This window comes from Lynx canadensis, chromosome A3, assembly GCF_007474595.2.
Source record: "Lynx canadensis isolate LIC74 chromosome A3, mLynCan4.pri.v2, whole genome shotgun sequence".
Classification (NCBI taxonomy): domain Eukaryota; kingdom Metazoa; phylum Chordata; class Mammalia; order Carnivora; family Felidae; genus Lynx; species Lynx canadensis.
Window position 1 is genome coordinate 44,413,142 of NC_044305.1, and position 12,417 is coordinate 44,425,558.

At 47.1% G+C, this 12,417-nt stretch overlaps 1 protein-coding gene across 1 annotated transcript in view; it reads left to right on the forward strand.

Moving 5' to 3' along the window:
- Window positions 1–6,963: 6,963 nt before the first annotated feature.
- Window positions 6,964–12,417, forward strand: part of RIN2 (Ras and Rab interactor 2) — a 226,817-nt gene continuing 221,363 nt past the window's right edge. Inside the window, exon 1 of the mRNA XM_030310181.1 lies at window positions 6,964–7,032. The gene's annotated coding sequence lies outside the window, so the exon portion shown is untranslated. The remainder of the gene's footprint in view (window positions 7,033–12,417) is intronic.

Genomic DNA, 12,417 nt, shown 5'->3' on the forward strand with positions numbered 1-12,417 from the left:
ATCCAATTTCCCTTCAAAATACACCATTCTACCTGCTATGTGTAGGATAACCAGTAGGGGGCAGGAGTGGATGCCAGATTCCAGGCAGAAAGCTTCCTGCCTAGCGTAGTGATGATGGTGGCTTGGCATAGGTTGGTGGCAGTGGAGGAACAACGAAAATGTAACCTAATTGAAATACAAATCAAAACCACACTCAGATGTCACCTCACGCCAGTCAGAGTGGCCAAAGTGAACAAATAAGGAGACTATAGATGCTGGAAAGGATGTGGAGAAACGGGAACCCTCTTGCACTGTCGGTGGGAATGCAAATTGGTGCAGTCACTCTGGAAAACAGTGTGGAGGGTCCTCAGAAAATTAAAAATAGACCTACCCTATGACCCAGCAATAGCACTGCTAGGAATTTACCCAAGGGATACAGGAGTACTGATGCATAGGGGCACTTGTACCCCAATGTTTATAGCAGCACTCTCAACAATAGCCAAATTATGGAAAGAGCCTAAATGTCCATCAACTGATGAATGGATAAAGAAATTGTGGTTTATATACACAATGGAGTACTACATGGCAATGAGAAAGAACGAAATATGGCCCTTTGTAGCAACGTGGATGGAACTGGAGAGTGTGATGCTAAGTGAAATAAGCCATACAGAGAAAGACAGATACCATATGGTTTCACTCTTATGTGGATCCTGAGAAACTTAACAGAAACCCATGGAGGAGGGGAAGGAAAAAAAAAAAAAAGAGGTTAGAATGGGAGAGAGCCAAAGCATAAGAGACTCTTAAAAACTGAGAACAAACTGAGGTTTGATGGGGGGTGGGAGGGAGGGGAGGGTGGTTGATGGGTATTGAGGAGGGCACCTTTAGGGATGAGCATGGAAACCAATTTGACAATAAATTTCATATATTGAAAAAAAAAAAAAGAAAATGTAACCTAATTGTATCCAAATGTAATACAGGAGGAATATGTAGCAGAGCATACCCAGGAGGCCCTACCTTCATAGCATAGGGGAGGCAAACTTATACTCTATCCTGTTAGAATCTCTGGCTGGGCCGAAGAATTAAGTCAATATCAGACAGATCAACAAGAAAAAAGCATACACATTCTATTTTACACTTACGAAAAAGCATTCACAGGAAAATGATGCCCCCAAAGTGGTTAGGTCTAAATGTTCGTATGCATTTAGGTTGAACAAACAGCAGTGATTGTGAAATAGGGGGAGTTGAAAAGGAAGAGAAGGCTGTTTTCACGAGGTGGTCTGTACAGATTCTTCTTGGCCTCAACTCCCCATCTCTGATGATGACAGTGTGCTTTTCCTCCTGGTCCCTGGAGGGTGGCTTTCACATGGGAATTCTGCATTGTGAAAAAGGGGGAGGTCAGAGCATACTTCTTGTTCCTTTGTCTTTCAAGTGCCTTTAGCTCCAATTAGTATGTCAAATGGATTATTTTGGAGTGATGTGTTCTCTTTTTCTAAGATTATTTATTCATTTTGAGAGAGAGAGGGTGTGCAAACAGGGGAGGGGCGGAGAGAGAGAATCCCAAGCAGGCTATACATTCAGTGTGGAGCCCGACACGGGGCTCAATCTAGAAACCGTGAGATCATGACCTGAGCCAAAATCAGGAATCAGATGCTTAACCAGCTGAGCCACCCAGATGCCCCTAGAATGACATGATCTCAGCCTTTTCAACAGCATACCTGGAGTCCACCTGCTTACCTCTGTCTCAGTCCCTGTCTAATCACCATCTCCACATTGTTCACAGCCCCTCGCCCAGTGACTGCAAAGCTACCTTGCTAGTCTCCTCCCATTCGTTGCTGTCTCCCCTCTTCCATCCTTTTCTCGCATGGATGCCTTTCTGGTCACTTACAAATGGAAACCAGATTGAGCCATTTCCATCTGAAACCCTCTCCAACTGTCCCTAAGCCCCTAACTCCAGCCTGGTAGCCTCCTCCCTGCTCCTTGAAGCTCACCTTAGCACCTTGGTTCTGGCTGTTCCTTCTTACTTAGACTGGAACATTTCTTCCCAGAAATTCACCTGACTCGTCCCTCTTTTGTCATTAGTCTCAGCTGACACATAGCCTTGTCAGGGATGTCTTCTCTGATCACCCAAACAAGGTAAGTCCTTGAGCAACTCTCCCATTACTTTGGCATGTTTTTATGGCACGTATCATGCCCTGTATACTTCATTTTTATGTGTTCGTATGTTTATTGTTTGTCCCCCTCCATTAGATGGCAAGCACCTTGAGAGAAAGATTTTATCTGTCTTATCATATAGTCACAGTGTTTAGAAGAGTGCCTGACACCCAGTAAATAACTAAGATTCATGTGTTGAATAATTAGAGAATGAACCACTATGGTTAAAACAAGAAGTATACTTTTCAAATACAGGAGACTATATAAAGAGATAGAGTTTAGTTATTTTAATCAAAAAAAGCATAGAACTTAGGCAATGGCATAGTTTTATAAAATCCAAAAAGCATAAAACAAGGTGACAGAAATTAAACCAAATTTACCAGGTGGGTTTAAAATAAAATTCAATTATGGCATATGTTGCTCCAAAAGGATTCATGTACAATAAAATGATGCAGAAATGTCTAAAATAGAGGATAGACAAAAATGCATTGGTTGATTGCAAACACAAAGAAAATAGAGGTCGTGATTGGAATTTCTGAATGAATCAAGGCACATTGAATGGGGCAAAGGAGGTTTATTATACTGATAGCTACATGATCCACAGTGTGGATCTAGCATGAAAGTGCTAGAATACAAATAATTGTAAGTTATAATAGATTGTATTGTAAATGTAAAAAGAATTGTAAATTCTTTTTCTTCCTCTTTTTCTTTCTTTTTTTTTTTTTTTTTTTGAGAGCAAGAGAGAGCAAGCAGGGGAGAGGGGCAGGGGGAGAGAGAGAATCCTAAGCAGACTCCATGCTCAGCACAGAGCCCAACCCAGGGCTCAATTCCACGACCCTGGAATCATGACCTGAGCTGAAATCAAGAGTTGGACACTCAACCAAACTGAGCTACCCAAGCACCCCAGAATTGTAAATTCTGAGAAAAACATCAGAACCCCAACTGAAATGGAAGATCTTAACACATCTGCCCTAAGTCTATTATATCCTAGAAGGGGAGTAGGGAAAAAGCAGGATATAAATTAGGAGACTGGCAAATGAGATAGTAAAAATAAATGACATCGTGAATTAGAATAAATATAAAAGATGAATTACCATTTAGTTAGTTGGTGTTCAGGTTCACCAATAAACAGTTTTCAACAACTACTATATGCTAATTATAGAACTGGTTGTGGGGGTGTTTAACATGCCTTCTTTTCTGATACAGAAATATTTTCAAAATAGATCATATACTAGGTCACAAACAAAGCCTCTATTAATTTCAAAGAGGAGAAATTATATAAACTACATTCTTTGTCCACAATGCAATAAATCTGGAAATTAATAACAAAAATTTAAAGAACAAAAACAAACCTCAACACTTGGAAATTTTTTATTGGTCTAAATAATAAGGTCAAAGGAAAAACTAAAATATTAGGTAATTCTATGTATGTTTGCCTTTACACTTGTACTGTGTATATAATTTTATATATAATATTAATGCTATTTTGATTAACAAAGTAATATGCCATCTTAAACATTCAGTTTACAGACCTACAACTTGAAAAGTTAAAGTCCCAATAATCCCACACTCCAGGGATAATCACTGACTTTCTTTCAGATTTAAGTAAACAAATATATAAGTAAGAATGTAAATAAAATATGTACCCCTGTCAAATACCCTCTTCTGTGAGGACCCACCTCCCTCTACATGCACTGCATCTTTGGAGACGGAGATGGGAAGTTCTAACTACCATCTAACTACTATGTAATTCCTAACACTAGAAATTAGTTAACTATCCAGGGATACTCTCTACTTGACTCCCAGGGTGGCTATGGGCATGGACCGAAGTAATGTCACCCAGTTCCAATGCACACCAATGAATAAAGAATTGCCATAATTATTATGATGGTTATTCTACAGCTCAGACCCAGACCAAAAAAAACCAAAAAAACAAAACAAAAAAAAAAAACACCACACACACACTCTTTTCAAGTCATTTTATGTGCATAAGACACCTCTACTTCTACCACAGAGAACAGAAATTGCTGAGTTGCCAGCTCCGGGCAATGCTTGCAGAACCAATGCTGCTTGGTTTACTTTAGAGGGAAAATAACTTCATTACAAGTGACATTTTTTTGGCTAGCTGGTCCTCTACTGACCAAAATGCCCCAGAGCACTTGTGATCTCTGCAGCTGACTGGAGTGGTCACTTCAGACTCCAAGGACCCTGGGGTAGGAAATCAAATCTGCCAAATGTGAGATAAGTCCATGAGAGGGTCCAAAGTTTTTGTCTTAATTTTTTTTTTCTTGGAGTTTTCTCTGACCACCTCTTTTATTTTTTTAAATTTTCTTTTTTTAATGTTTATTTATTTATTTTGAGAGAGAGAGAGAGAGAGAGAGAGAGGAAGGGGAGGCAGAGAGAGACAGAGTATCCCAAGCAGGCTCTGCACTGTCAGTGCAAAGCCAGACCTGGGGCTCGATCCCACGAACCGTGAGATCATGACCTGAGCAGAGATCAAGACTAGGATGCTTAACCAACTGAGCCACTCAGGTGCCCCTGACCACCTGTTTTAAATTGTAGCCTCCCCACCACCCTCTTTCTCTTTTTGAGTTAATTTTTCACCATGGCAGGTATCATCAACCTTGTCTGGTTTATTGTCTCTGTCTCCGCATTAGAATGTGAGTTCCATGAGAGCACAGCAGTTTGTGTGTTCAGTTTACTGCTCTAGCCCCACCGCCTACAATAGAACTTGGCACATAGTAGCTACTCAGTAGATAGTTTTGAGTGAATAATCTCCAAATCCATCTCTACAGTAAAAGAGGTTTTCCTGAGGGAGGACAGAGCCAAATGAGCTCCAAGTTTTAAAACAGATTGGGCCTGTAGGGCCATCCATGGGGTAATGTACACGAGATGAAGAAACTTTTCAAGAGGTTGAGTGAAACAGAGACAGGGGGAGAATATTTACTTGGGGAGCTTTGTATATAAAATTGAATCCTTTGGGGGCAGAAGGGACTGAAGAGGGAGAGATATGAAGCCAGGTGCGCCTTGGCCCACCTCTCCCTTTTGCCAACATATTCAACCTCTTAGGAATTTCTGACAGTTCTACCTTCAAAATAAATAAGAGTCCAAGTACTTCTCTATGTGTGCACTCTGTAACTCTGCTCTGTGTAACGTTTCTCTCCAGCCTAGAGTATGTCAGTAGCTCCTAACTTGCAACTAACTTTGTGCGCACAGCCGGCTCTCCATACAGCATCAAACTAAGTCTTCCAATAATATAGATCAGATCCTGTCACCGCCTGCTCAGACCCTCATGGGTGTCCACCTACCACCTCAGAGCCTTTGACCTTAATGCACCTCCTCCAGGTCCTTGCTCAAATCCCACCTTCCCAACCAGGCCTACTCTGACCACCCCACTATTCAATTCTACCCTCCACACCAGACACCAGCACTCCTTGGCCTCCTTATTTTACTTTTTCTTTTTTCCCCTATTGCTGACTTCTTCTAACATTCCAGGTAAGTGACTTACTGATGTTCACAATTTACCCTTTCTCCGGCTCCTGCTTCCCAGAATGTCAGTTCCAACAGGGCAGGGAGATCTGTTTTGTTCCCCTGGGAACACTGAGCTAACATTATTAGCTCAGTGCCTGGTGCATATCAGGTGCTCAATAATTTATTGAATGGGTGACTTAGAACATTAAGAGAAGTGCAGTGGGTAATGATTTCCTGGGAGCTGAGCTGATTATGAAACAAATCTTTAGAAAGCAGGAATCGCAAGAACGAACACCAATGCTATTCTCCTCTTTGGCTACTTGTCTGAAGCAGACCTTGAATAAAAATAAGGACTTTGTTTCCTTTTCCTGCTTCTGTCCCAAACAGGTGCCTGAGGCTCCTTTTGCGACACCAGCTACTTCGGTAACTCTAACACTGTTAGCAATTTCCCCACAAAGGTGCTCTCCTTGGCAGGCAAGTGGAAAAGCACAGCCGCTCACCAGGGACGGGCCTGACTCGCAAGAAAAGACGACTGCAGATTTCTGGCAGGGCCGCTCCCAGCTCCCCGTCAGCCCTCTTCGCTATCCCCAGGCGTTACGAGGGTGGCTTAGAGCTGAGCTAAACCACATCCCGCCTCCCCGCGACTCTGGCTCCCTGGGGCCGGGGCGGGGCTGGGCAGCTCTGCACACGTAGGAACTGCCCCCGGTCGCCCGCTTCCCAGCGGGGATGCAACGAAACACCCGGGCCCCCGCAGCGCGTCCGGGCACAGGACAAAGGGCCGGAGCCCACGCGTGCCTCCCCGACAGGGGCTTCCCAGCACGCGCGGCTGATCCCGGGGTCTGCAGCCGGCTGGCGGGGCTGGCTTGGGGGAGAGGTGTGCGCGCGGTTGAACTGCTCAGCAGTGAGCGCAAAGAAAGGAGACAGAGAAGAATATCCGAGAACAGAACTCCGGTCCTCCCCGGGGAGTGCAGAGGAGCAGGGCGGGGGCGCCGAGGCGCGTCGGGAGCTGATCCAGCCAAGTTTGCTCCGGGTTAGATCAACTTTCTCGGTCTCGGCTCGCCTGGTTGCAGCTAGGGTTCCAGGTCACCCGCAGGCGCCTAGATTGCAAGTCCCGAGGGGCGGAGGGTGCGCTGCACGAGGGGAGGGGGCGGCCGGACCCGGGGTCGCGCAGGCGCCGTCCTCGCCCCCTCATCTCACCCCCGCCCCGTCCGTTCCTCGGGCGCCGGAGGGTGACTGGGGGAGGGGGATGGCTAGCGCCGGAGCCGTGGGAGGGCCGGAGGCAGACACAAAGCCTGCCCCTCCCCTCCGCTCCCCTACTCCTCTTCCTCCTCCACCTCCCGCTCCGCCCCAGTGGGGAAACCCAGCCCCGCGCTAGTCCGCGGGCCACCGCTCGCCCCCGCCTCCGAGACCTGCGGGGAGGGCCTGCGCGAGGTAAGGGGCGGTGGCCGCGGAGACCCCACCCCCGGTGTCCGCACCCAGCACCCGGGGAGGCTCCGGGGTGCCGGCGGGAGCTGTGCGGGGTTCGAGGCCCTGGGTGCTGCTGCTGCTCGCACTGTCTTCCCCTCCGCAGGGGACCTGGGGGTAGAGAGAGCGAGCGAGTGTCCTCGAGGGGTTGTGGGAACGGGTGGGGGAGGAGGTGCTAGGGAGTGGGACGCCGGGACCCGCGTAGGGTGACCTTTCGGGGCCCTGAGGCGACTGCAGGTCCAGTTGGTGTCTTGGTGTATCCTTAGCCGACCTCTGCGGGGGTGGGGTGAGGGACAGCCGGAGGGTGCGGGCGCGGTGGCTCCAGGTGCCGTGTGTGTGAGTGCTCGCGGAAGGAGGGGGCGGGGGGGGCACCTTTGTTGAGTTCTACCTTCCGGGCCGCCTACGGGGTGTCAAGTGCGCCTGGTGCCTGGGAGCGCGGGCGGGACTGGGGGTCGCACAGCCCGGGTGCCCAGCGCAGCTCCAGTCTGTGCGCCCATTCCGTGCCCGGGCAGACGCCCCCTTCCGAGGCTTCCTCCTCCGGGGGCACAAGACCCCGTGGGAGGGTCCGTGAGTCTGGCCCCGGGGCGCTGGGCTGTCGCGCTGATTGATGGCTGCGCTGCGGGAGGAGGAGGAGCCCGAGGTTCCTGCCGGGAAGGGACGGGGCCACTTTCCCACCCTCAGGCCTCTCCGCCCCCTTCTGGGCTCGGCCTCCACCCTTGGCCTGGGCTTCCACCCGCGCAGCGTCCGCCCACCCGGCACCGGGCGCCCCTGCAAGGTCGGGGGACGGCAGCGTTTGCAGAATTCTGCTTTAAAGCCTGTGATTTGTTGCCAAGAAATACAGGGCAAGACCCGGTCCCCTGGGCCCTAAGAGGCGCCTTTCTTCTCCAAGATCTCGAATCCTTTGGGTTTTCCTAATTGAGCAGAGGAGGCTGCATATAGTAGAGCCGCACTTTGTTGCAGGCCCGAGGGTTTCGGGCACATTGGGGGTTCTTAGGAACGTGCTGTCATCAATAAGGAAATCTCAGAGCACTCTCCCACCGACAGGACTTTGTGAATAGTGAGCAAAAATAAACACTGGCAGTACTCCGTAATTAAGATATTTTAAGGCAGTGTTTTAAAAAATAATGTAAAAAATCAACGATGAACAAAATACCAACATTTAACATAAAGACAGCTTTTGTTAGGCCCCTGCATTATTGTGCAATGGGAACAGTGGTTTCCAGTCACCCTCAGTTTGTCCGGTCCCCACCTGGAGGTTTATGAGGGTTGACAGTGGCCTGCAACAGATTAGGCAATGCTGGCTTTATATATAGTCCTTTTTTTTTTTTTTTTTTTTTTTTTTACGGTGGAGCTTTTATTAACTTTTTACCCAGCTCAAATATGGGGGGATATTTTGATAGGTGTATAGAGAAGTGTGCATTTTCCTTTTGGCCTCAGCTTCCAGTGTGTCTCTAGAGAACCCCTGCATTCCCTGTGCTGGGGTACTAGGGTAGTTCTATAGAGGGCGTCAGGGGTCAGGTGGGGCCTGGGACAGTGAGGGGTCCTTGCATCTGGGTCTAGAGAAGAAGGCTGGTGGTTGACAGGAGTTATGAGGTTTACAGACTCTGCTGTCAGTAGTTGGAGACTGAGGACATGAGAGCAAAGCAACCAGGACCTCTTTTGTCTGGCCACTTTCTGCAGGTAGAGAAGGTTAGCTAGGTAGAGAAGGAGACCTAAAATGAACCACACCTGCTGCCCTTGCAGGGGTGGATGGGAGGAGCTTGACTCCCTCTGGGGCTCTGGGATGTGCTTGTTCACTAGAGCTTCCCAGCAGCCCTTCTGTCCTCACTTGAGGCCTTTCCTCCCCTTCACCAAAGTCAAGGGCCACTACCTACTCCAAAGAGGAGTTCGGGGGGCGCCTGGGTGGCTCAGTCGGTTAAGCGGCCGACTTCAGCTCAGGTCATGATCTCACGGTCCGTGAGTTTGTGTCTCCCTCTCTCTGACCCTCCCCCGTTCATGCTCTGTCTCAAAAATAAATAAACGTTAAAAAAAAATTAAAAAAAAAAAAAGAGGAGTTCGGTTCTCCAAATCAACCTCTTTACTGGACTGAATCTGCTTCCTCTGCATAGAGGAGACTGAGAACTGATTTCTACGTGCAAGGGCGTGCAGCCCTGGGAGGCCAGCCTTAATGGGACCCATTCTTCACATACTCCCCAGGCTATGTCATCTTGGTATTAGGTCTCACTACCCCCCCCTCCCCCAATGTATGTCCAGCCCTCCTAATGGTCTTTCACAGTTCTGGTGGTTTCAGCTGGGAAGGTTCCCCTGACCTCCCTCCTCCTTTCCCTGATGAGACGTCAGGGCCACCACAGGTGTGGACCCCACTTGCCCACTGTCTGTGAACAAAATCAAAAGCCAGATCATAGCTCTTCCTGACTCACCTCCAACACCAGGGACAGGACATTGAAAAGAATGAACAAAAGTATCCCTTGGTATATCCTTAGTAGATAGATGTATATCCTTAGCAGATAATCATTATTTTTATAGCACTTTGCAAAATGCTTTTACAGATAATACCTCAGTTGTTTTTCACCAAAGTACTGTTAATTCCACTTAGAGGCCTGGAGAGGCCAAAGCACCAAAGCTGGGACCAGGGCTCCAGGCTCAATACACATCTCCCTGAACCACAGCTGAGTTGCTAGAGGTGTCTGTGCTCAGAGGTACACCCCGGGCAGTGTCTGTCTGCAGCAGAATTTAACCAAGCTGTGTTTTAGGGTGCAACTTTACTAAAGAAAAAATTACTAAAGAGTTACAGTGGTAGAACGCATTAGGACAAATGCTAATGTTAAACAGGGTTTCCTCTGCAGGACTTTTTAGTGCCTTTATTATTATAGTGTGTGCTGGGTCTCTTTAGGGTGATGCCATAATATGGACTGTTTGCCAACTTCATTTGGCCACAGAACGCTCTTTCTCATGAAGCATCTTCAGGATCCAGTGTTCTAAGGAGTCCGCTTTGGGGATTGTTTAGTTCACCCAAATGTTTTTTTAGTTCACCTCTGACATCTGGGCAGTTTCCAAGGACCATTAGTGCTTAGGACAGCAAAAAATCTAAATTCTGGACATTAAAAAGGCACAGTAATCCCCCCTTGTAAATTGTTTGTTTGCAGCTGTTGTGGGCCAGACTAACAGGAGTCATTCTCCAGGGCTTGGTCAGATTTGAGGGAACCAAAGGAGTCGAGTAAACAATGCAAACAGGCTCTAGGGAGCATGTCTTCATGCAGATGTCAACCAGCCTTCGCTGAGTGTGCCTCCCATGCGGCTGTGTATGTGGGATGGCAAGGTAGGGGTTCTTGGGCTGGCGCACATCTTGTTTGATCACCTCCACTGAGTGAGAAGGTGCACCCCGGAGGTTTCACTTGTCTCCCTGGGAGCTGGCAGTGTGGATTCTGTAGTGGGTCAAGGGCTACATTTACTCCTGAAAAGGTAGCTACTGGATCTGGAACAAAGGGCTGCTGATGGCAGGGGCCACTTCACAGGCATCCATTGTTTGAAATCTGGTGTTTTTAAGAAAGAGTTTGCCAGCAACCAACTATTCTGAGCTTTTTTCACAGATGGGTAACCTTGGCTGTTCAGCCTCTTTTGCATTTAAGACAGGAGATCAATGGGGGAAGCCAGAGTTTGAATTTCAGAGATTGAGAGGACTCTGGCAGGCTAGTGGAGGAGCCTTGGGAAAGGTGATACTGACATCAGAGGGGGCGTGGCCACAAGCAGACAGTAACTTCTGCCTACTCGCATTTCTGGGTCTCCAGTGCTGAGGGAATTTATCTCCAGATTTTTTTCGGAGATTTTTCCAAAGCATGGAAAGGAAGTAGTCTCTGGGATTTGAATGGAATAGGACGGTATCACAGAAGTCAAGGAAACTAGTGTTTGGAGAAAAATGGACCTATCAAGTGTGTGCGTGTGTGTGTGTGTGTGTGTGTATTCACTCCTGCATTTACGGCCAAGGAAGAAAGTGGGAGGGAAATAGTGTGATTTTTTTTTAATTTTTAATATTTTGAACTTAAAAGTGTTGCAGAGGAAGAACTTCCTCTGCCCTTCAAGGTCCTTCTAAGGACTTGAATCGAATAAATGGGATTCTTGTGAGCCAGATTAACAGGAAAAAATCAAATTTAATGACATACAGGGAATCCACACAGACTTGGGATTCCAAGGACAGTCAGGCAACATGAGGATAAGGAGAGGGTTAGGGGTCTGAGTTTGCCCTATTATGCAGATAAGTTTCTTAGGTACAGAGACATCTCTGGTAGTAGCTCTCTTCCTGGTACGGACAGGCAGTTGAGGGAGAGGTAAAGAGCTTTTCCTCGAATCTGCTGGGTTTGATTGCTTTGAAGTCAAAATAATCTTCATGCCATGAAGATGGCATCTTGGCCCATCTTAGGGTGGGCTGCCCTTGGCCCCTACAAAAGTTCTGGATGTTACCAAGATAGAAATTTTCAATAAGCAGCTGGAAACAAGGTGTCATTGGGGCACGCTGGGGACTGAAAACAGGGAAGCTGTTTTACACAGGGAGAGACCACAGGCCAAGCAGGAAGGGGTCAAAGCAGAACCAGGAAGCCCACATCCAGGAGCAGAGATGGAGATTGTGAAGCCAGACACAGGGAAGGAAGAGGAAGAACCGATGAGCGGATAGTCCAGAGTTTTCAACCTGCTAGTTTGTGGCCAGCGTCTGTTGTGATTGGTCAGGGCCCAGGCTATCCCATGTCATTAAGTATTTTTAATATTCTTTTTTCAATGTTTATTTATTTTTGAGAGAGCACTAGCAGGGTGTGAGCAGAGGGAGAGGGAGACACAGAATCCGAAACAGGCTCCAGGCTCTGAGTTGTCAGGACAGAGCCCGACATGGGGCTTGATCCCATGAACCTCGAGATCATGACCTGAGCCGAAGTTGGATGCTTCACCGACTGAGCCACTCAGGGCCCCTGTATTTTACAATTTTTAATGAATTAACTATTTTAATTGAGTAGGATAACATAGTAAATGAAATAAACAAACACTTTGGTTTTCACATATATGATGGCATGTTCTAGGTCAGGAATACTAAATACAAAAATCAAAACACTTAACTAGTTTAAATAGGAAGCTAAATAAACTTTATTTGCTTTATAAGACATTTTTTTCTTTATTATGAAATCACCAGAGGTGTTTTTATTTTTTTTCTCAAATAGCTAATGTCCAACTGCATTTAACTGTGCTTTGATTACAAAAATACTTCTTAAAAATGAATCAAGACAGGGGCACCTGAGTGGCTCAGTCGTTTAAGCTTCTGACTTCAACTCAGGTCACGATCTCATGGTCCATGAGTTCAAGCCCCTT